Source organism: Phasianus colchicus, chromosome 10 (assembly GCF_987193195.1).
Source record: "Phasianus colchicus chromosome 10, bPhaCol1.hap1.1, whole genome shotgun sequence".
In the NCBI taxonomy this organism is placed as follows: domain Eukaryota; kingdom Metazoa; phylum Chordata; class Aves; order Galliformes; family Phasianidae; genus Phasianus; species Phasianus colchicus.
In genome coordinates, this window is record NC_143445.1 from 10424318 (window position 1) to 10447320 (window position 23003).

The 23003-nt window shown below is 37.8% G+C and overlaps 1 protein-coding gene across 1 annotated transcript in view; it reads left to right on the forward strand.

The window, feature by feature from the left end:
• Positions 1-23003, forward strand: part of LOC116230830 (uncharacterized) — a 209420-nt gene that overhangs the window by 5669 nt on the left and 180748 nt on the right. The window lies entirely within an intron of this gene.

Here is a 23003-nt window from a genome sequence, read left to right on the forward strand (position 1 = left end):
ATTTCAGCTGATCTGAAATATACTATTCCATAGGGAAAGAAACCAATGTTTGCAATAAATTCAAACCTGCCTATTTAGTTCCTCTTAGGTTAAAAGTGATACACTAAATTGGGCTAGAATCTGATAACAGTAATCAGCTTGTGGACAATAAACCATCATCTGTAGCATTAACAGAAGTCTTGAGCAACTGGAGGTGGTGATGTATATAGGGTAGACAGGAAAGAGATTCACAAACACTTTTTGTGTTCATTTGTGCTGTGCTTAGTTTTCAAACATCATTTTTGTTCTCTCAGCCTCCAAACCTTGTTGCCTGCGCTGTGAGGATGTACCACATGAGTTCTGTGTGCTTCCCATTGTACTTTCCCCTGACTGCAGAGGTAGTCAGTGTGCTTGTGTGCTCAAAAGACTGTGACTATTCAGTGCAGGTTATTTTTTGAGAACACATAGAATTTTTAAGTTCTGAGTAAGTATTGCAAATAGATCTGGAATTCTGAGTCTCTTTGGAAGTCTCTGGAATTTTTCTTTACTAAACTATTTTTCAAAGTCTTATCTTACTTCTGGCCACAGTTCTCCAAAGTACTGTTTTGCCCTGGTTTCATATGTTTGACTATTAACTTGAGCAAAATTTTTAAGGGCTGGAAGAAGTCAGTTTTTAAATAGGAATTATATTTTGTATTTCCTCAGAAGGAAAGATAAAGTCAAAGACATACTAAGGAAAGCCTCATAGCAGTACAAACAAGAGCTATGTGGTTTTCCTCATGTGGATGGGTGAGCAGAAAATAAAAACAAAAAAATGAAAGACCTTAGAGAAAGAGGCTGAAAAGGGAAATTCAGAGACTGGTGTGAATGATGCAGAAAATCTGGCTTGAAAGATTTCTCAATAGCTGTCTTGTTTTGTGCTCTCACAAGTGGCCATTGAGGCATTAAAACTGGGTAAATTGCAAGAACGTACAATTAAAATGTGATGGGAAATAGTTTACTTTTTTCATAGATTTTTCATGTAAGCGTACACCAACTGCTGCGTGTTTATTTTCTGCATGCATTAGATATTCATGAAATGCAATGGGAATAAGAAATTGCTCATGTGATCCATTTGAATAAATGCCTTTATATGCTGACAATAAAATGCAGGTGTATGAAAGACCAGAGGAGCTACTCCTCATTAAAAAAAAAAAAAAAAGCCAAAAAATCCATAACCATGTATAGGTGTTGTTCAATGTCATGGTGGACATCTCTGGCTGAATTCTTAAGACTAACAAAAAGGGAGCAACCTTAATTGCATTCCAGAAGGACTTAAAACCACTGAGCTTTGTTGATTTTGTTACTTTTTGCTACTAAATTACCATGCACAGTTGTTTAAATAGCTGTTGAAGCAGAGATTGTAAATAAATGCCCACAGTCATGTACAAAATCCTATGGTGTTAAACATTTGTTTCAGGATGACTATGAAATCAATTTGCATCACCATAGTAGCTAATGGTTTTTTCAGAATCATAAATACCAGTTGTTAAACTGAAATGTGCATTTCCACTGTAACAAGTGCAGCTCAGCCACTGGTATAAAAGCCCCTCTGCACAGCCCCTCTAACGTAGTTCAGTCCAGCTCTGTTTTCTAATGAAATTTACAGGAAATGTAAATGCAGAGCCCTGTGTGTCTTCTCAGGAAGCCTGAAGAACTGCCAGTTACATGATATGTTTTTGAGATGTCCATGAGAACCTGAATTGTACTGGGGCTGTAAAAACAAAGCAAGACACATGTACTTCTGCTATGTGTCTGACTTTTAATTGCTAAATATGGAATTAGCTCAAGTCAGAAGGATGCCTCATTTAAAGAAAAAAATAATTGAAGACCTATCTAGGGAATTGTATACTTGAGGAATAGAGACTCGTGCAGAAGCTCAGTGCAGCTTCATTTGAATTAGATGAACTGCTAATGAATTGGAGAGAGAGGAGTGGAATTTTATTATTACTTTTTTAAAGCTCAACAATTTATTTTGTTTCATGAACTTCTATATGCAATTTTGAAACACCTTATTTCCCCCCACTGTGTTGGTGGGGAGGATAAGATGGGGATATAAAGGGAAATGGTGAAGAGCTACTTTTTATCTGTGTAAAATTTTGAACTGCAGTAAGTTCAGAGTGCTTTTAGATTGCTAGCATTAATTGTCTGTCAGGAGGCATGATCACATCCTGTGTAAGTTATGAATTTGTGGAGGACAAAGAATTAGAGGTACAGCAAGAAAAAGAAAAAACAAGATTCTTGGATTGTCTAAATATTTCCAGAATGTTTTCTTTTGTTTCTCACTGAATTTTCTTTATTTTTGTTTGCAGTGAGTTGTTCTAAATGTCTGCTGTCCTGGCTGGGCAATATTTGGATATTCCCAGACTCTTAACAAACTTTGTTTAAACGAAGGACTGGGAGCCTAAGGATTGTCTGTCAATGGAGTAAATTGTTGTGGGATCTTTGAATCATCCATTATGGGATGTTCTTGGGAGTGGATGGGAGGCCATGCATAAGGAATAGGATTGATGTTACACTAATGTTACAGTACAATTTACTTTCTATATGGGAAGAAGGAAAATTGGAAAAGGGTATTTTTTAAAATTTTATTTCAAAAAGCATGTTAAGAGATGGAATCATGAATTAAATTTATGATATTCTGATGTGAAAAAGTAAGAGATGGAAATAAATGTTGCATTTTCTTCTTTAAACTACATCTCACCTTTTTGGTATAGTAAAATGTTATCTAGAAGTTAGATGACATCAGAGGAAACTATTCTGCAAAACTCTAACACATTTACAAGTTGTTTTGGTTTTCATGTGTATATTTTTGCAGCACTCAATTATCTGTATCTTCATAATTGGAATCTATTTCTTCATTACTTGACCTCTAGCTTATGACTATATGCTTAAAGAGACAACATATTAAGAAAGGTGTTCTTTGAATAAAATGCTTTGTTAGCTTGGGAGCATGGCAAGGAATCCACCTTCCCAGGTGAATTCTGCTCCCTTGCCCTCCTGATGCTTTTGTACCCCATTGAATCTCAGAATCTTTTCCATACAATGGCATAGTTTCTGAAAAGTTGGTTTATGCTGTCTTAGGATATCTGGGATGATTGGAACGTACCCTGATGAACTGCTTATACAGCCATGAGCATTCTAATGCTCCAGAAATTAGGCCCACAGCTTTCATTTTTGTGTTGCAGTTCTAATTAATAGGCTATAACATATTTAAGGGTCACATTGTCTTTTGAGAAGCTTCATCCATGAGACGTGTAACTGAGTAATCACATGCTTCCAAGTCCTCTGTAAGAGAAGCATAAAAAGTACATGCATGGATCACAGCAGGAGATGAACACAAAAGTAGCCTAATGGGCAGTTCCTTTGGAGGACTGTCAGCACTTTCTATCTCACTGCTAGATGCATGCACTTTGATCTCGCCTTGAACTCTCCTCAGGCTGCTGTTTTTTGTCTGGGCTGATTCACTGTTTGTCTGGTATTTCTGGAAGCCTGGCAGTCCAAGGGGAGCTGCTGTGCTGAGTTTTCTCCAGGCTACTGTCTGCTGGAAATCCCAGATATTCCTGCAGTGCTCATGCTGAGAAATTGCTCGGTGTGTAGAAACAGCTTATTGAAAATGTGTTACTCAGTTGATCGCTACATGCAGAGCATGTCTGATGTGTGAAAATGTCAGGCTTGCTGTGTGTGCCCAGACTCTGCCTGGCACGTGCAGTGTGGCTGGCTCCCTCTGGAAGCCTTACATTTACCCTGCCTGCCCTACGAAATTGCAGTTGGAATCCTGGGAGCCTCATGCAGACACTCTTGGTCCCAGCAGCTTACTGAAAGAGAAACGTGTGCTCTGTGCATGTACTTCCTCTAAGGCCTTCCTACCTTGCAGGTGTGGCAATTGACAGATGTTTTAGTTTTTGAAGTGAAAAGGTAGCGTGAAAAATATCACAATATATCATTTGGATTATAGGCAGTCTTTCTCTTTGCTGAAGATATTGCTAGCAATTATTCACTGACTAGTATTAGCTGCTTATTAGCTGCCTGGGCAAAACTACAAATGTATCTTGAAAGTGTCTTTAAATCTGTCTTTATACATTTGATTGGATTCTGCTCACTGTTGGACCAATACAGTTCTAAAGAAATATTATCTTCAATCCTAACCATCAAGAAACTATTACAGAGTTGGCAAAAGGACAGTTGTTTAGCTGTGAGAAAATATGCTTTTTATGGAACTTTGTTTTTCAAGAGCTAATGATTTTTGGGTACTGTTCAAAATGTGTTTTCATCCTTACCACATTAAAAAAACAAACAAAAACATTGTCAATTAACATATTTTTTTATATCAAAGACCCCCAGTAGAAATTGAATTTCTCAACCTTAACTTGTGTTTATCAGCTATTTGTTTTGATTACTTTAATTTTCATGCATATTCAGGAATCCAATTTTCTGTCTAGTGTTTAAGACCACAGTAATGCTAAGGAAAGTATTATCCTCTCTGACAAAATGTAAAAAGCTCAGTGGGTTTTCATCTCTGTTAGCAGATCCTGCAGTTGCTGCAGAAGGGGATCTATCACAGCTTAGGGGAAGCTAATTTGTTACTTGTTTGGTCTTATTATGTTTGCTCAAACTACACCAATAGCTGGAAAAAACCAACTTCAGGCATAATGAAAAAACTGAAGTGAAAAAAAACATTCCATTTGCGATGGCTATGTGAGAAGCTGTTTCAAACGGATGAAATGGAGCTCTATATTATTTTTAATCTATTATCATCGGATAGTGAATATTTTCAGAGCTGTCTGGGGCCAGCAAGCTCCTGAGCAGTGTGTGAATAATGCCACAGGCTTGGACTGCCCTTGCCACACTGCATGCCTGCTGAGCAGGTGATGTTTCCAACTACACAGTTACTGGTCTTGCATTCATAATGCTGCTGCTGTCTTTAAAATGCAGCTGGGTCTGGCAGCAGCAGGTGGTCTTGAGACCTGTCACCAGGATGGCCTTTTCATTAAACATTAACAGGCCACAGTAATTTGGTGACAATACAGATGTGTGGGAAGGTAAGAATAAATAAGCTTTCAGCCTGGAAAAATGGAGACTGGCTCAGTTTGAAAAGCACACACAATACAAAGATTATTATTAAGAAGTTTATTATTGTAAATTAATATTCAGATGGTGGAAATAACAATATGGCAAAAGGTCTGACAAAATGATACATTTCATCGCAAACTTCTTCTGAGAATTGCTTTTAATGGCACTTGCTGCTAACATTTCTGTTTTCCAAGGCTGAACCATATTAATTTTCAAGCATGGCATCTTACATGTGTTATACTGGAGTAGGAAGGGAATAGCATTTTGCAGAATTAATAGAAATCAAGACTACAAATGTCGATATAATAAATTTGTGAAAATACCTTTCATGCATTTCTGATTTTAAGTCAGTTATAGTCAGGAAGAGAGGTTAAGAGCTGGTGTAAAGTTGCAGCTTGATGCTTACTGAAGTTTGCAAGTTATTAGATAATTTATTTGAAAATTACAATTTTAAAAAAATCAATGGTATTTTAATTTTAATAGCTCAGAAGAGTTTTGTGAAGTTCCCATATGAAGCTATAGAATTCTACCATAGTCACATTTTGCACAAGTAACTTCAGCTTTTACAGATGTGCATTGATGGCTTTTAATTGGATTTTAACTGCACAAATGTTCAAACGCAGCCAACATTATCCAAGTGCTCCACAGTGACTGTCGTACAAGGAGAAATGCACCAGTGGGACTTTTAGGAGTTCAGCTGTCAGTCAGTAATTGATAACTCAGTAATTTTGAACTGTCTCATCTTTCACTTTCTTCATAGATTTTTTTGTCATTCTGTCGTATCTGTCCTCCTTATTATCTAAAGCATCAAAAGTAGTATGCCAGTTCCACTTGCTTTTGCAGACTGAAGTTGGACTTCAGTTATAACTTTTGGAGTTGGATTTACCAACTGATCTGGAATTGGGACAGTGCTTTGTTCTATGTAAGCCATTTTAAAGGAACATCAGATTGATAATCCTGCAGAGAAAGTAAACATTTTAAAATTACTTTTCTTATTCTTCTCTCTCTGGAACACACTTATTGCACCAGACAATAATGTACCACACCTCTGTGTGTGCATGCTCTGTATCTTTATGGTACATGAGAAATGTAAATTTTTCCAACTTTAGAACTTGTTTGCTGTGTGTTTTGCTACACTTTTCATGCCAGCAACACCTTCTCTGCTCTGAATTTGCCCAAGGAATGAGGCTTTCAGAGAACAGACAGATGTCATCAAAGTAATTCATTAAATCCACACCTCTTTTGCTAAGTACTCTTGAGAGGCCCTCAGAAAAGAGAATGAAGAGCAAGCAGACTCTTTCTGTGTTGATTCCTCATTGCACATTAAACCCATCCATATGGCTGCTATGTTCTGGGTTTCAGTGTGTGTGTACATGCATACGAAGACTAATTTTGGACATCTTGCTCTTAGTGACCATGACATCTTTTTGGTACTTTTTGGCACATTGTCTGTCACGTGTAGCTCCCAACAGTAATTATTATGTGTAATTTGTATGAGTTTTAAATTGTGATGCTATGGTCTGAAAAAATCATATATTCTTGTGTTCTAGAGATAAGTCTGCTTTAATTGGATTTTCATCTGGAATATTCCTATTAAAATATAGTTTTTAAACCATGTTCCTCATGATGCATTATGTACTTAATGAGGCACATCTATAATTTTTGTTCTTTCAGCATGCAAATGTGATATGACCATAATCATCAGTCCTATTGGGCTGGGTTGGCTTTCCCAATGACTAACATTTGAGAATGGCGTTCTGCAAGCCTGGCTAGTATGGTTATGTGGTGTCAGAAAGGCTTGGAGTATCTCACTGTGTGGAATTTTCCAGGAGTGCATACCAACAGTTATTGAAGTAGTTGAAACAGTTGTTTCATGGCTTGTGCTTCTAATTCAGTTGCTTAATTCATTTTGCTTCTTTTATCTAAAAGTTGATTTTTTTTCCCCTTCAAATGTGGCCATGCGCCTAAACTGAAAAATCATTTCTTGCTGTGAACACTGAAAAGCTGTGCTATTTCTGCCTTACTAAAGTCACTTAAAGCTTGTCACATCAAAGGTATTTAATTTATTATTTATTGTCAAGATACTCAGTGTGATGGTATTTAAAGTCTTAATCGATTGGTTTTTATTCATTTTCGTAGGTGGACTCGCAAAATAATTGTTTTGTCATATTTCTTAAAAGCCACAATTATACAGAAAAATGTCAATTGTAGAGCATTTGCATTAAAACTCTTTCATTCAGTAACTCTGTTTTCAGTTCTGAATAGTTTAGTTATGTGTAATTTTGCACAACTGTTCAGGTGCCTAGAGCCCACTTCCCTGAACAACCAAGTGGTCTTGGTGCACACATCATCTGTGGCAGTGGGATCAGGAGAGGGCTCTGCTGAGGGCTAAGCTCTGCATGCAACACTGGAGTTTTGGCTTGTAAATTTTTACAAACCTAGGGGTAAGATGTGATTTCATTCCTAATTTCTGGTTGATTTAAAGGAAAACAGCAGGAAAGCTGTACTAAGGTTTAAACAGTTGAGTTGTGGTTGACTTGTGAGTGGAATACAAAGATGGAACTGCTCCCTGTTCTGCATCAGCCATCACACAAACCTCTCGCCAAGCTCAGCTGAGTTTGTTTTGTATGAAGCATGTGTTTTACATGGTGTTCTCATCTCAGTTCAGTTCTCCTACCTCCTAAGAAAAGACAACTTTTTGTCTTTGGGATATCATCTATATTGTCCTTAAGTTTTAGGGGAAAAATGGACTATGGTTTTAATGGTACTTTGGGTAGAGCTAAATGATATCTTATTACCACAGGCAAATATTCTGTTTTTGATGGAGTCATGGAGCTTGTTTTTCTTGTCAGAAAATCCTTGCTAAGAAGCACATTCTAGAGAAAGGAAAAAATTGTGTGGGTTTATAAAATGCCATAAGTACATGTAAATTACACCATTTATCAAAAGCTCATTTATACTAGTCAGATTATAAAGCTAGTTATACCGAGGGCTGAACTCAAGAATGTGTCACTTTTTATAAGGGGGTAATTTCTTTGAGTTTACTTTCTTTACGGGGTTGAAATCCTAAGAGCCCATTCAATGTATCCCATCATCATAATCTATCACAAATAGGGAAAATATTTACTGCCTCAAAAAGCTACTTATTAATTAGAAGTTCTGTTGTAGCAGCCAAGAGTTGCTACTGTTACTGCAAATTAAAACTCAGTATATTTTTTTTTTCATTGTTCTGAATGTTCATCTGTAAATATAGTTGAGTTAGATGTGAAAATCTTTCAGGATGTGCACAAATTCTAAACACTTAGAGGAAGCTATTGAAATTCTGTTGTTGTTTCCAGAGGAAAAGAGACCTGTTGAGAGAAACAGAGGGGGATGCAGAACCTCATATAGAGAGAAACAGATGGGGGATGTCTATGCACAGCAAGATTATGGGTATGAAGGTGTGTGAGAAGAGCTGTGTTTGTATGTAGGCATGCATGTTTCCTCTGTAGTTCTCCATATTTCATGTTTTTTGCTCTTTAAAATTGCAGCAAGGTACAGATGGGAGCAGTTTGATATGCAGCAATCCATACAGCTATATAAAAAACTGCAGGATAACTCAGACTGGAAGAACTTCAGAAGGTCTCTCATAGTTGCACAAAATCCTGAACTATCCAAACTGGTGTTTTATAAATTTATTATGTCATTTAAATGTTGCTATGCCATGAAATTCTACACAGTGGGTCTGTGGAAAAACTGTGACAGATGAATCACTTGTCTGAAGGTAATGTTAGCTATACTTAAGTAACTCTCAGGGGCAGTTTCTCCAACATATTCTTAAAAACTTTCATTGCTAGACATTTCTATAACTGCTGCAGTTATTCTGTTCCTGTGCTTTAGAGCATTGGGTAAGCAATGTACTTCATCATTACAGCAGTCTAATATCCTTTTGTACCACCAAAAAAAAAAAAAAAAACCCCACAAAAAAAAAAAAAAAGCACAAACACAAAAAAATCCCTTAGAGTACTCATGAAATTGAAACAGATTGAAACAGTAGGGGGACAATAAGCATAGCTTCATTTATTTATCAAGTTCAAAGTATTCTCTTCTGTGCTTCTAAACAGGTAAATTCTGCTACATTTATACTGTGCTTTGAGCTGTCTATTGTCATAGAAGAGTATTTAGCTTTTAGAGTTTTTCACCTGCAAACTTTTCAACTGAGCCTGGAAAAAAATATAATAAAATAATTGGGAAAAAAAAAAAACAACAACATAATAAAAAGACTGATTAATAAACAATTAAAAGTTTACAAACATACATTAGTCCAAGGTCATCTGGAAGAGGAACTGAGCAGAACTGTGCAAGGCATTTGCCTGGATTGTCTGTGCTTCTGAAAGCTAAGTTACTGTTAGCTGATGCAGCTCATGCACCTGTGAAAACATGTAATCCATGCATTCATGCAATTTATATGCACTTGTTGAGAAGATCTATTGGCAAAGGTTGCTTAATGATGGTAAAACTGAAAGAATGTCTACACGGGGACTTTGGGGAAAAAATTGCAGATTTCAGCCCTTTTACCCACGTGTAAATGAACCCCTGCAGACTGTCTAGATCTTCATGGTAGTTTGAGCTAGCAGCAGTGTTTAGCTGAAGGAAGGTTGCTCCATTATTCTGAGAAATGCCAACTGATTTCTACAGAGCAGAAGCCTAATGATGTCAGTAATGCTGCAAAAACCTCCAAGTGAAAGTCTCATCCTTTGCTCTTGCTCATGTATCATGACTTGCTACTTTCATTACACCGTGGGCGAAAATACACACTATGAGATCATCTATTGCACTGCCACAGCCCAACCTTCTTTGCTGTTAATATCAGATGGAATTATATGCATCAGAGATAAATGAAAAATCAAGTCAAACTGCCCACTGAGTAACTCAATTACATTTTCTGTTTATTAGATCTGATGACATGATAAAATACCGCCATTCCTGGGCCATCTCAGAGCTATCACGAGCAATTTATTTGATAGGAATTTTTTTAGGCTCAGTTTTTATTTCCAGTCTTCACAAGAAGGAATATTTATGTGCTGAAATTTAACCATTTTACTTGGATTTCTGTGTTTGCCAGTTTATCTCTAAATCCGCCTAGGAGAGCTGGAAACACCTTTGAAGGGCTTTTGAGTAGGTGTGAACTTCAGTGCTCTGAATCACTGTCTATGACAGCCTACTGAAGCCTCTTTTTCCTTACTATGTTAGGTAAGTTGCCTGCTTTATGTAATAGTTGAAAACTCGACTAGGCAGCTTGGCTTTCCCCTTTGGTATTTGGGGCCTCTCTGGATGTAAAATGACAAACTCCAAATCACTTTCCTCCTTTTCCCTTATTGTTCTCAGGACTAGAGTATGTCTGCAAGTAGCAAAGTCAGGACAGATCAGCCTTTGTAAATAATAGAAATATAAAATAATACAAACTAGCACTCCATTCAGTGTCCTCTGGGACATGTCTACTTCAGGCCATCTTTCAATCTGAAGAAATTCAGCAGTAGACCCATTGCCTGTTCACTGTGGCTTACAACCCCTTCAGGTAGCATTATAGAAATATTTGGATACAGAGGTTTTTGTTGTTGTTTTCTCAGTTGTCTCTCTCTCTCTCTCTTTTTTTTTTTTTAAATATATAATAAGAAATTATAGCCCAAGGTTCTGCCTCCAACAGAATTTAAAAGCAAACATCTAGAACAAGATAAACATATGTGATCTGCTTCCTCTCATCCTTTCCCCAACTTTGAGTATGTTTAATACAGAGACATCTTGAGGTCTTGTGTTGTCCATGTGATCAGGAAATGCCAATGGGTATCTCTCTCATAATTTTATCCAGTTTCTACTTAATCTTTATAAACTTCCATAATATCATCAAAATATGGCAAGGAGATCCGTAGCTACACTACTTTTGTATGGGAAAAAAAAACCAACCTTTTGTTTGCTTAGAGGCTAGCCCTTTCTAACTTCGTTCTGAAGCCACATAGCTCTTGCACTGAAAGAGAAGGTGAATAACTCATCTCACTCTATCTTTGTTATTCATAATTTTGCAGACCTACCTCATATGTCTGTTATTTGCTTTTCCTAGTTTCAGTGCCTTAGTCACTTATAAATGGCATTCTCAATCTTTTAAGCAATCTTATTTTCTTCTAAATTTTGTCTAGCTCTACATCTTGAGAGGAAGGGACCAGAACTACACATAATAGTTTTTTCTCCTCCTCTCTCTCTCCTGTACAGCAGGCTTCAGAATTTATTTACATGACATTTTTTCTTAGATTTAATATTTGTGCAAACATGGCACAGCCTGAACATAAGTACAAGCACATTATTCTCCCAAATCCAAGGTTCCTGGTCTAGAACATGGAAGCACTGAAGACTGGCAAATGGAAGGTGTGTGTGCATGTGTGTTGTTTTTTGATTGTTTTAGATAGTTACTACAAGTATTTTCTCTTAGGAAAATTGCCAAGCATGGTTGAAATAAGAAATGGAAAATTTCAGCCACGTACTGAGTCTGACAAGTGTGTGTGTAGCTGAATGAAGATTGTGATTGAAATGCACAAGAGGCATTTTTATTTGTTGCTCTGAAAAGGAACTGTATGTAGAGATGAGCTGCCAAATACAGGCCTCCTGTTTTCTTTATTTAACTGCTTGAGTGCTGTCTTGTTCAGTGGGTTGGGAAGCTAGTTAGAGTTCCTGTGCTCTCCCTCTTCCATCATGGTCCTGCAATGCAGTATAAATTTGCTACATGTGTGCTTTTTGTAGGAATAATGTTTCTATGAGCTCATGAAAATCAATGCTGAACTTGGATACTCTTCATCCTTTTGCTGTGTTTGAAATGTTATGCAGTGAAATGATATACCAGCTTGTTTTCCTGTATTAAAAGCCCTCTGGTCTGAATTTACAGTCCTTCTATGCAAACTTTTGCAGAAAAGTAAATTCTATTATGGGATTTCTGAAGTCGGATTGCAGAGGTGACAAAAAGATGTATCTGTTCAGCTGTTCAGCTTTTTAAATACAGTAATGTTTCATTCAGGGGAGATGATGTAGAGCGGTCAGCTGCCTGAAGTGGCCATAGGACTGTTAGGGCCAAGGCTGCAGAGACTGCTCTTGCCGCAGCAGCATTGCTTTGGGCAGGTAAATGACTGCTCACATCTCTCTGTGATGGCATGAAAGGAGCAGTGCAGTTACTCACACATTGTATTTGATCCTGTAATTAGACTGAACAGGCATCTTCTAAAGGATTTTATCTGAAGATTTTCCATCAGAGGATTTGTGAAAAAAATGACTATTCCTTGACAGATGCATAGTTGCTGACCTAACTGTAATATAACTGCACACAAAGCATGCAGCAGCTATTGTATTCACCTGACTAGTTTTTTTTTTTTCATAAAACAACTACAAGAATTTTAATTGCCCATTCAAGAAGACCTTCAATGATGATGTAGCTGGGCACATTTTGGTGCGAAGTAACTGAGTCAAAGCCAATCTCACCGAAGTCTGTCCAACTTCTGCTTGGACCGCATGTGTCCATGCAGAGCTGGGACAATGAGATAGCGCTCTCAGTCGTTAATATAATTGTACTGGCTCTCCAGTTTTGATGTACTGAGTATTTCTTCAAAAGGCATGAAGATGAAGCTGAGCCCCAGTGCTGGGATCCTGTGAAACTCAAAACAGTTACAGCTAGCGAAGGGTACAGAAAAGTACCTCTGCAGCATTCACTAGTCTCAGGAGAAATGAGTTAAGCTGTACTAAAACTAATTTTACATGATGTGCTCATAGTTACACATGTTGGTACAGGCCACTTTAAATCCTGTCCTGTGTTCAGGAGGAAAAATGATTTTATATTATAGGCTAAATCTACTTACAGCTGGGAGGTTAATGACCTGCTGCTTCAGCATCATGAATGTCAGTCATGTTTATAAAAAATGCTATCTCCAATGTGTATTTCCAAGTTAGTGATGCCAAAGTCTAAAAAGGATTTCAGTGTGGAAGTACTGTTTTGTTCTTCATTTCTCATCTGTGGATATGTCCTACCTTTTATCCCAAACAATAGGAAGCTATTCCATACCTGTCAGCATCACAGCTACCACATAGGAAATGTTTACAACTAAAAGAAAGCACTAATAGAGATATGTAGTTCTCCTTTTGAACTGGAATGTCTTATATGGGTTTGATAGAATGGCTGTATTGAAAAATTGTTTTGGACTTGGACCTGATTCTTTACTGAGAACACTGCAGAAGTGGATTCCTAGTTCTGTGGAATTTTTCACATGTTCACATTGTCAGATGAAGGCATGATTATTTATGTGATTCTCTTGGCCTTTAAGTTAGACAATACATAGGTAAATATAGGTCAAGGAAAGAAACCTGGGAAAAAATTTCACTTCATAACACAAAAGCTACGTAGGAGGATATTAAGGCAATAAATTTCAGCAAAGAGGATAAAAACAAAGGAAAACAGTTTTGTGCTTTTAGACTTCCACCTGCAGCTTCCCTGTTTCATTCTGTGCTTCCTTCACCCTCTAATCCTGACTCTGTGTTCCACCTTCCAGTTTGCTTTCCTCGCCATATTGCATGCATGATAGGAGCAGAAGCACTGAAACCCAAGAGCCAGAGAATGTTTCTGCTTGCAGAACTGTGCCCACTGCCTCAGCTGCCTAGGATGGAACTGCCCAGTGCCAGTGCATGGTCATGAACTGAAGGGGAACTGCTAAGCATTTTTCCCAGAAACAGTGAAAAATAAGTTACTGATGACAAAGAACACCTATACAAAGCAAACTACTGAATAGTTGCATAGTGACTTTTGTCAAAGGGGCAAAAAAGTAGATTTATTATTAATTAATATTAGCAATTAATTTTAACCTTTGCAAATGACTGAAATACTTCTGATTTAGCGTGGGTTTTATTGTTGTTATCTGTTTGTTTTCAGTTGCCAGAATGGGACGAATCACTGTAAGGCTGAGTTTGAAAGATAATGTGGGAAACCTTCAGCTCAGTTTTCTGAAATATAAAATTCAGTTATAAAATTGATACTTCCATTATAATAGTTGTACATTATAATGCTAGATACTTCAGAGATATTGCAGTGTTACCTGTAGGCTGCACGAATACTCCTTATTTCATGTAGTCTGAGGTTGAAATTTCCTGGTGAAATTGCCTTATTGATGGGAATCTCTATAACCTTTGCTGGATAATATATTCTTATTATTCTTATATATTCTAATATATTCTTACTAGAAGCTGCTTACTGCTACTTACTGATTTACTTATAATCAAGAATTTTGGCATCAGAAAGTGATTAGAGTTGTATTCCATCTTTTTGGGGGGCTTAAGGACAGAGATTTCTCTGTAAATACAACTGCATATCAAACTATTCACTGAAGGAAAGCAAGATTTGTTTGCCAACATTCTCATGACCAGAAAGATAAAAATAACCAATATGTGACTGCATGTAGAGCCTTGTTTTGTTTGCTTTAGAGTGGCAAGCTGTTGTTTTTGGCGAGTTAAACAACTCTATGAACCTTCCTTTGGGTAACTGTTGGAGTCTGCTGTATTTGCAATATGAAAAGCAGTGCAAAATAATAAAACTCTTGAAGGGATCTCTAACTTTTGAGATACAGTCATCCACACTAGGAAGTGAATTGAATTTATTCATACCAGTTCTGCTGGAAAGAATCTGCAATAAAATGCCAAGCATAAATTTCAATATTAGTTACTCCAAGGATTTAGAAAAACAAGCAAAAAAATCACCAAATCCACCAGGCTGTTTCAGTAGCCAGGAGTTTGGAAGGTCAACTGGGAGGAGATGAAAATGGGATGGGGACAGTATTTTTCTTCCTATTTTCTCCTCTGAGTTTTTTAGTCTATGAAATTTACTTTGTCATGAAAATTATCGTGTTCTTTGCTTCCGATGAAAGCTAGGATTCTCAATTAATGCCTCTTGTCAGAAAGTGAGCCTTTTGTAAACAAACCAAATAGCACAAAACTTGAAGTAGAGTAGAGAGCGAGTGACACTGTCTTACCATTGCACAGGAGTGTTTATTAAACAACTCCATCAATATCATGTTCCAGCCTAGCTCTACTCTCCTGAATTTTAATGTTTAAGATCTTGATTTCTTAGCAGTTCAGCTGTACACGTTGTTTAGTTTTTATTGAAATAAAACAATTTTGCCTGTATTAAATCACCAAATTATGAATTCATGATTACAAGATAAGATGTGAAGGAAACAACTCTTTAGCAAATAAAAGTCTCCTTTTTTGTGTGTTCTCTGCAAAGCTCACTTGTATAAGCACAGAATTCAAAGCTTTACCTTTAAAGAATTCCTCAGATGACCCTCGGAGTCCACGTTCATTTAGGCTGATTTTACAGAGATCCAAATACCGTCAGGCAGACCTCCAATCTCCTCCAGCTTTATGAAACCTTTCCAAAGGAAATTTTGAAACAGATTTCATCTCAGTTACTTGAACCCCAGTAACCATTGTCTGTCTCAGTGCCTGGTCAGGCCCTGTTCTGAATTCTTGCTTTTGGGTGAGTGAACTTTATGAATTAGAATGAAAATGTGCTGGAGCCAAGATAAGCTGCATATCACTTCAAAACAAATAGTATGGTGTGTATAAATAAGACTGCTTTAGCTAAGGTAGTGAAAGCCTGAGAGCATGTTGGCTCTAGCAAGCTGGACTATCCAACCTGGGAGGCATCTAAGGAAGTAGGATGCAAGTTGCAGATAGGTTTGTTGAGAACATTTGAAGCTGCTTGTTTCTGACAGTGCTAGCATGTATAAATGTGCTGTATGGTTTTTGTGTGACCAAGGCACTTGAATTAACAAAAAATGAAAGTTACTCCAGCAGTGTTCAGCCCTTAACTGCCACTGTATCTGGTATTTTTCAGAATGATGCAAGAGCGTGTGGACAACTGAGTCACCTGTGCAAAGCTCCATGTGGGGGGAATGTCACCTATTGAGCCAAAATCTCTAGAACTGTTAACCCCTGTGCTAAACTCCCCCAGTTATTTCTCAATCTAAGTCTTGGAATTGGAATGTGTGAGATGCTCAAAGCTAATGTTATTGAAGGAATCAAGCCTTTTTTTTTCAGCAAACCAAGATACTTTTCTTGTTTTGTTCTCTTCCTAGAATTAAGGTGTCTGAAACATGCTTCGTGTGTTCACCTTATTTGCAGTATGTTGGCTACCCTACGATGAAGTTTTTTGCTGGCATGGATGGATCACAAGGGGAGTTTTAGAAAGAGTTTTAATTAAAATGATTTATTTCAGAGCCTCCTGCAGACTGGAACTCTGTGGTGCTAAAGATGGACTAATTACTGAGAAATTTCAGAACGAGTGTAAGAAACCCATGGCCCACAGTCAGCGTTAGGTCTAACCTGTGTGATGTTAAATATGTTGTAAAATAAAGGAATGTAAAATATGATGTGCTTTCTAACAGGAGAAATCTAAACTGTCCTGTTCAGCACTTTATGCGAACTACACATATCTCAGCTTCTAAGTAGTTTCTAGCAGGAATAGCTATTTAAAATACATCTGATCAAATTATTGGTTAAGTGAACAGATTTTAATTATTTATTTTCATGAAAGCAGGATTATAAAACAGAGCTTAAAAGTATCTGCATACTCTCCTTCCATGCCCACACACCTTCCTCCCAAAGGTTCTACTCTTATTAGTAAAGATTCAGACATGTAATAGTGTGTGCTTGTGAGTATATATTCTTAGCAGGTGTCAGTTTACTAATTTACAAAGCCTTCAATCTCCTTGCCAGTGATGGGGCTGCGACTTGCCTGTTCCCTGCTTTGTCCCATGGCTTTGATTCATGGATCTAAGATGGAGTCCCAAATTCTCAAATTCTGAAGGCCTGGTATTCACACTTGCCCAATAAACAAAATATGATGGGCAAAAATGTGTCTGCTAGTTCCTATTCAGTGTCCTTGACCTGTCTCTTGGAGACTTTATTGGGCAAATGACTGTGAAAGATGCAATAGCAGTAACCATTGTGGCCCAGGGGCTACACTGCACTGCTGGCCCCTGACTGTCTTTGGCTTCCTCAGTGACTGCCCAGGTCCACTCCAGTCCCACCTCCCCTCAGCACCGACCCCTGCCCATCCTTAGTCTGCTGAGTGGTTGTCTTGCTCCAGGCCAATGCTTCACGGTGCCAACAGCCTCCTGTGTTGATTTGAATGCTGTGGAGCTCAGAAGCCCATCAGCAGAGCCTCTGATTTGCCTGGTTGTGCTGTCACCTTGAGATAGGGGCAGTGTGGGAAATAACACCCTCTTGTGCTTCAGAGCTTTCTGGAAGGCAGATGGAGCCATTTGTGCCTCATAAACTCTAATTAGAAACCATTTCTCTTACCTAGATGTGAGTCCTTGCTTTTTAATATTCTTTCAAAAATCTTTTAAAAACAAACACATCAGGCTGCCTTTCTGGTTCTACTGGAAAGTTGGAAGGGAATGTGTTTTCCCTGAGTCACAATCACATTTGGAGCGTGGGTGAAAGGAATTATTTAAGTAAGTAAATTATTCCCTCTTTTAGTTGCAAGGAAAAAAAAAATGTGTGTTTCCTTTGTAAACAACCAAAAGCACAAGTGTGTAACATAACATTATTGGAAAAGGCTTAAAATCGGTGAAATCTTAATGCAACTTATTATTTAAAAGAACTTAGCTAAACATAATGGCAGAAAGGGCTTTAAACTGCCTTACATTAAGGAAATACTAATTTGTTACTTTTCTCCTTTGTTCTATAGAACTCAAATAGCCGGCAGTTGTGTACTGACAAGGCAGCAGTCATGAGAAATCACTCAGCAGTCAATAATACTGCAGAGTCAATGACTGGGTAACATCATTTGTGGAGGAAAAGCACCTGGGGGTGTTAGCTGAGAGCCAGCTGAATGTGAGCCAGCAGCATGCCCAGGTGGTCACGAAGGTCAGTGGCATCTTGGCTTATATCAGAAATCATGCAGCCAGCAGAAGTGGGAGGTGATTGTTCTTTTGCACTGGTAAGGCTGTACCTTGAGTACTGTGTTTGGGCCCTTCACTACAAGAAAGATACTGAGGCCCTGGAGTGTGTCCAGAGAAGGGCAGTGGAACTGTGAAGGATCTGAAGCACAAGTCTTGTGGAGAACAGCTGAGGGTACTGGGATTGTTCAGTCTGTAGAAGAGGAGGCTCAGGGGGGACCTTATTGCTCTCTACAGTTACCTAAGGAGGTCGTGGCAAGGTGGGGGGTCAGCCTCTGCTCTCAAGTGACAGTGATAGGAATAGAGGAAATGGCCTTAAGCTGCTCCTGGAGAGGTTCAGAATGGATATTAGGAAAAGTTCTGTCTCAGAAGGAGAGGTGAGGCACTGGCACAGGCTGCCAGGGGAGGCGGTGGAGTCACTGTCCCTGAGGGTGTTCAAGAAATGTGGGTATGCGACACTGAGGGATGTATGTGGTTTAGTGAGCATGGTGGGGATGGGTTCACGTTTGGACTGGGTTATTTTAGGGGTCTTTTCCAATCTAAATGATTCTGTGATTCTATGATTCTATCATGACATGTGACTAAGTTACTTCTAGCCCAATATTAAATTAAATTACTTCTAGCCCAACAATAGCCCAGAATAAAGAACAGCCACCAAAAGACTTGTGCAAAAATTATCCTAGAAAATTTCTAAGGCATGGAAGGCAGATTTCCAGTTTTGTTATGAGCTACAAATTCTTTTTTTTCTACTGCAGAAGATCCAAGAGATCCAGAAATACCTCCTGGCAGGTGGTAGCAATATGGGGCTTGTGACTTAATAGTATCTCTGAGAAGTGAGCATGATCCAAAAAAACATGGTGCACTCCTCTCCCTTCAAGTGTAAAGGAGATTTTATGCTCATATGATTTGCATATTTCTTACAAGTTTCCTCATCAGTGAATATGTTTGCTGGAAATTTTACACATAGAGGCAGAAATTATCAGGTGTGTGTCGTACTCTAAAATGTCCCCAGGCCCATCAGCCACTGGCCCCAGTGCTCACAGCAGTGTTGCTCTGGAGTGGTGATCTTTTACCTATAAAATACTGCCTTCTTTTAGGATTCCACTGTTAAATGCTTTGGAAACTTATCACAGAAGATAATCTTAAAGACAAAGTTATTATTAGTTTTTTTTTTAATGGGTGATACTGGCACAAAATTGCACGATTTTACAGCCTTGGAACAGCTAAGTAGGTAGCCTTTAAATTTTTAGTTAAATTGTGTTACTGTTGCTGTGGTAGTTGCATCTGTTGTGTTCCATACGCTGTGCAATACTGTACTTCTAAAGCACGGCCTCAAGCTGGCATCTGGACCAATGTTATCATATTAATGAAGGGAAAAAAGGGGAAAAAAAAACACAACAGGGCTTATTCTGAAATAACAGTGAAGAATTAATTTGCCATTTTTTTTCTTAGGTACTCTATTATTCCACTGAAATCCTTCTACTAGTGATTGGGGAGGGATAGGAAGCATGAACAATGGTGATAGATTTAGATCTGACATCTTCTTCAATTTGGTCTGGAGTTATTTTATGAAAAAAACAGCTTACCTATTACTTTTGCATTCAGCTATGAAACCCCTCTGTAGCCTATTCCTCTTTATGCAGGAAATAACTCTTAAAAGACATTTATGACTTTTCATTACTGTAAATGATAGACCTGTCCCTGTGTTCATGCATCCCAGCTGAAAAGTTCCCAGTCAGCTACTCTAAGAATATCTGCCCTTTAAATACTGTCTGGATAAAAACATTGCTGCTTTAATTTGATGCAGCCCACGCTTTTATGAAACAAGCTAATTATATTCTGCAATTACCTAAAAATATTTTTTTCCAGATTTGGTACTTAGTTTGGGAAAGTGTATGACAATGTTTTTATCACACTTGTGTATTCAGTTCTGATCACAGTTCTGCTAGGTGTGTAGGATGATCTTCAATAAAGAAGTGGAGGACAGACAGACTGAAGATTACTTGTTCTTTAGCAAGGCAGTGCTTTGTCAGAGCCCATAGCAATGCGTCAAAATATGCCAATATTTCACTAATACTAGGTTTTAGCAGAAACAAACCCAACATTTTTTATCAAAGTTTGGACAGCTATTGATTGGAGAGCTGAGGACATTGATGGGGATGAGTGATTTCTAACATAATGGAAGGAATAAACTCCATACAGTGCTCACTAGGTATATGGAATGCACAATATGATTAATACAGATCTTGTTGCTTTATCATATGGGAGTCAGATTGTGGAATGCACTGGGGTAATGGGATTAGCTACACCAAGAAGAAATTTAGGTAAAAAAAAAATAGCCCAACTTTCATGCTTTAGTGATCTGAAAAGGTTTTCATATATTCACGGTGAAATACTAATAGAAGAAAAGAAGGACTGGGGAACAATCTCTTTCCAGAAGGCTGAAGTCATGATGATGGGCCATCCTGGCAGGATGAGAAGGGATCTGAGTGCAGAACTCTTCATGGCAGTCAGGCATTCTGTATTTTTCCTTCTTTGATCAGATGTTACCAATTTGGACCTGGGTCTGAAAAGTTGCTAAGAACAAAAAGATCTCTAACATTAAACAAAGACAGCTGTTTAGAGAATCTGACAAAAAGGCTTAGAGAGAATTAGTTCAAAATGTATCTCTTCTTCAGAGTGAGCGTGGCGAGAAGCGGCCAAGAGCAAATGCTTAGTGCTTCTTCTCTTACAGCAGATACAGGTCCTGATATGGAAGCTGGCTTTGTGACTTGGGGAGGCAGATGGCCCATGTTTTTTTGCTGCTTCTCTCAATCTTTCTATTTCTATTCCAATTTGAGACTGTCAGCATGCAGTGCAGGGGCATATGACCTGCTAACTGCTCCCAGCTTGCTATACTATCCAGTTTTTTAAGAAATGCATCAGAAAGTAAATGATATGTTTAGTCCATAGCTCCTGTTGAGTCATCATTAAGAATCACTTGCTTTTTCACATTAAAAAGTTATTTTTTTTTTTCCCCCTAACTTCGTTGATTTAATTTACATGTTGACTCCTGGTTCAACTGCACATACAGGTGCATCTTAGTATCTCTCTGCACTTAGTGGCTTCAGGAGAATTTATGCTGTTCTAGTTACAGCTTCAAAGAAACAAGATGCGACCAGCTGAGTTAAATGAAAATATAAAGCACCAGCAAGTTTCCTGGGCAGAATTTACTATGACTTCTGTAATCCCTATATTTATTTTTTCATGCAGGAAATTTCATCTATTCACACTTCATTTATCAGCATGTTCAATATAATCCTCACAAGCTATCGTACTTGTGTTGGTTTTTTTTTTTGTTTGTTTTTTAGCATGATTTCTGTTTCTGCTATTAGCTGAAAATTAGTCTGCACGTAATTTCTTTAAATTTCTTTGTGTCAGAACGGTATGTATCATTTTAAAGGAATAAGCCCACAGGACATCTGGATTTTGTCAATGTGCAGCAAGTAATTTCATGAAGAATGAATTTAATATCAAATTGCTGCTCTGGCATTTTAATATTATTAAATTTTGTTGTATTAACTCAATTACATTTCCTGAAAAGAGTGATTACATATTTGGCGTTAGGATAGAAAGCAACAGGTTAAATTTCTGCAGTATTTTATCTATTATTCTCAGTGCAAGGAAGACTTTGAGATGCTCTGTAGGATCATTTAGAAGCATATTTAGGCCTTTTGAATGAAATTTTTAAAAATCTTTCTTCCTTTGAGTGCAATTTTTAATACATAAGGATCTTAATAGACTCCACCTCTCCTGTGTAAATTCCACAGAGTATCCTACTTTCTGTGATGAATTTCTGCAGCAGAGTGATACCCATGCAACTTCCTTCCACTACCAAAACCTTGCCATGTAAACTGAAATTCTGAATCTTTCTGCAGTGGAGGAAGAGATAATCCAAACTGATACCTTCTACCATACCTTACATGACAAAGATTTATGCTTTTTTTTTTTTTTTTTTTTCTTGTATTGGATTAGTTTAAAAAAAAAAAAAAGAAAGAAAAGAAAAGCTCTCATAAAAAGAAAGAATTAATGCTTAGTGTTTCCAGTGTGCTTGCTTAAACCTGATCACAACCTGAAATTTAGCCTCTGGTTCCTAATTTTATTGTTAGAAAGTATCCTGTCTCCTGTGGATGTTCTGGGAATTCGGTACTGACCAGTTTTTAGGTACAGAATTCCTTTGTTTCTCTTAGAATTATTAAGCATTTGCAACTAATACTAACTCTAGATTAAAGTACCTAAATGATTTTAGACATCCAGTTTGAAAAAAATGTGATGCCAGAAGGTTGTTATAGAGCCAGTCTTAGAGAAAAACTTTAGGATTCTGCAGGCTATGTCCTGTCACCATTGAGACAATCAAAGAGTACTTGTGTTCTCATCTATTTGCAAACTTATTTGATGTCAAATACCCCATTCAAGGGGTTGCAAGGTGGAAGGAGGAAGGGTGGGGGAGAGAAAAGTTGGCATGCAGGAATCTAAGCCATACTTATGGGAGAGGCCTGCTAACAAAGACTGCTCTGATTTAATTGGGAGGAAAAGTCAGGTGGAAATTTGCATGTAACTACATTTGTCTGAAACATTTCAGTGCTTCAAAACCTCTACAACGATCTTGAATGTACAGCATAAAGCTTGTTAATGTGTTAAGCAATTCTGAGAGCAAGACCACTTTTTTGCTCTTGTAAGATTAACAGAAAAGACTGTCTTCTGTATATAGGTAATGCTATTGTTGTAGAAGATTGTCTCTCTTCTCTCTCCCCTTTTCATGAAATATCTGAAGACCTTGACTCCTCAAGTAGTCTCTAACCATTCTGATGATCAATTGCAATCAACATGTATTTGTTATGTATCAAAAACTTCTCCACTTTACTGGACTGCAATAGTCTTAGTCTCTCAACGTGGAGCAGATAA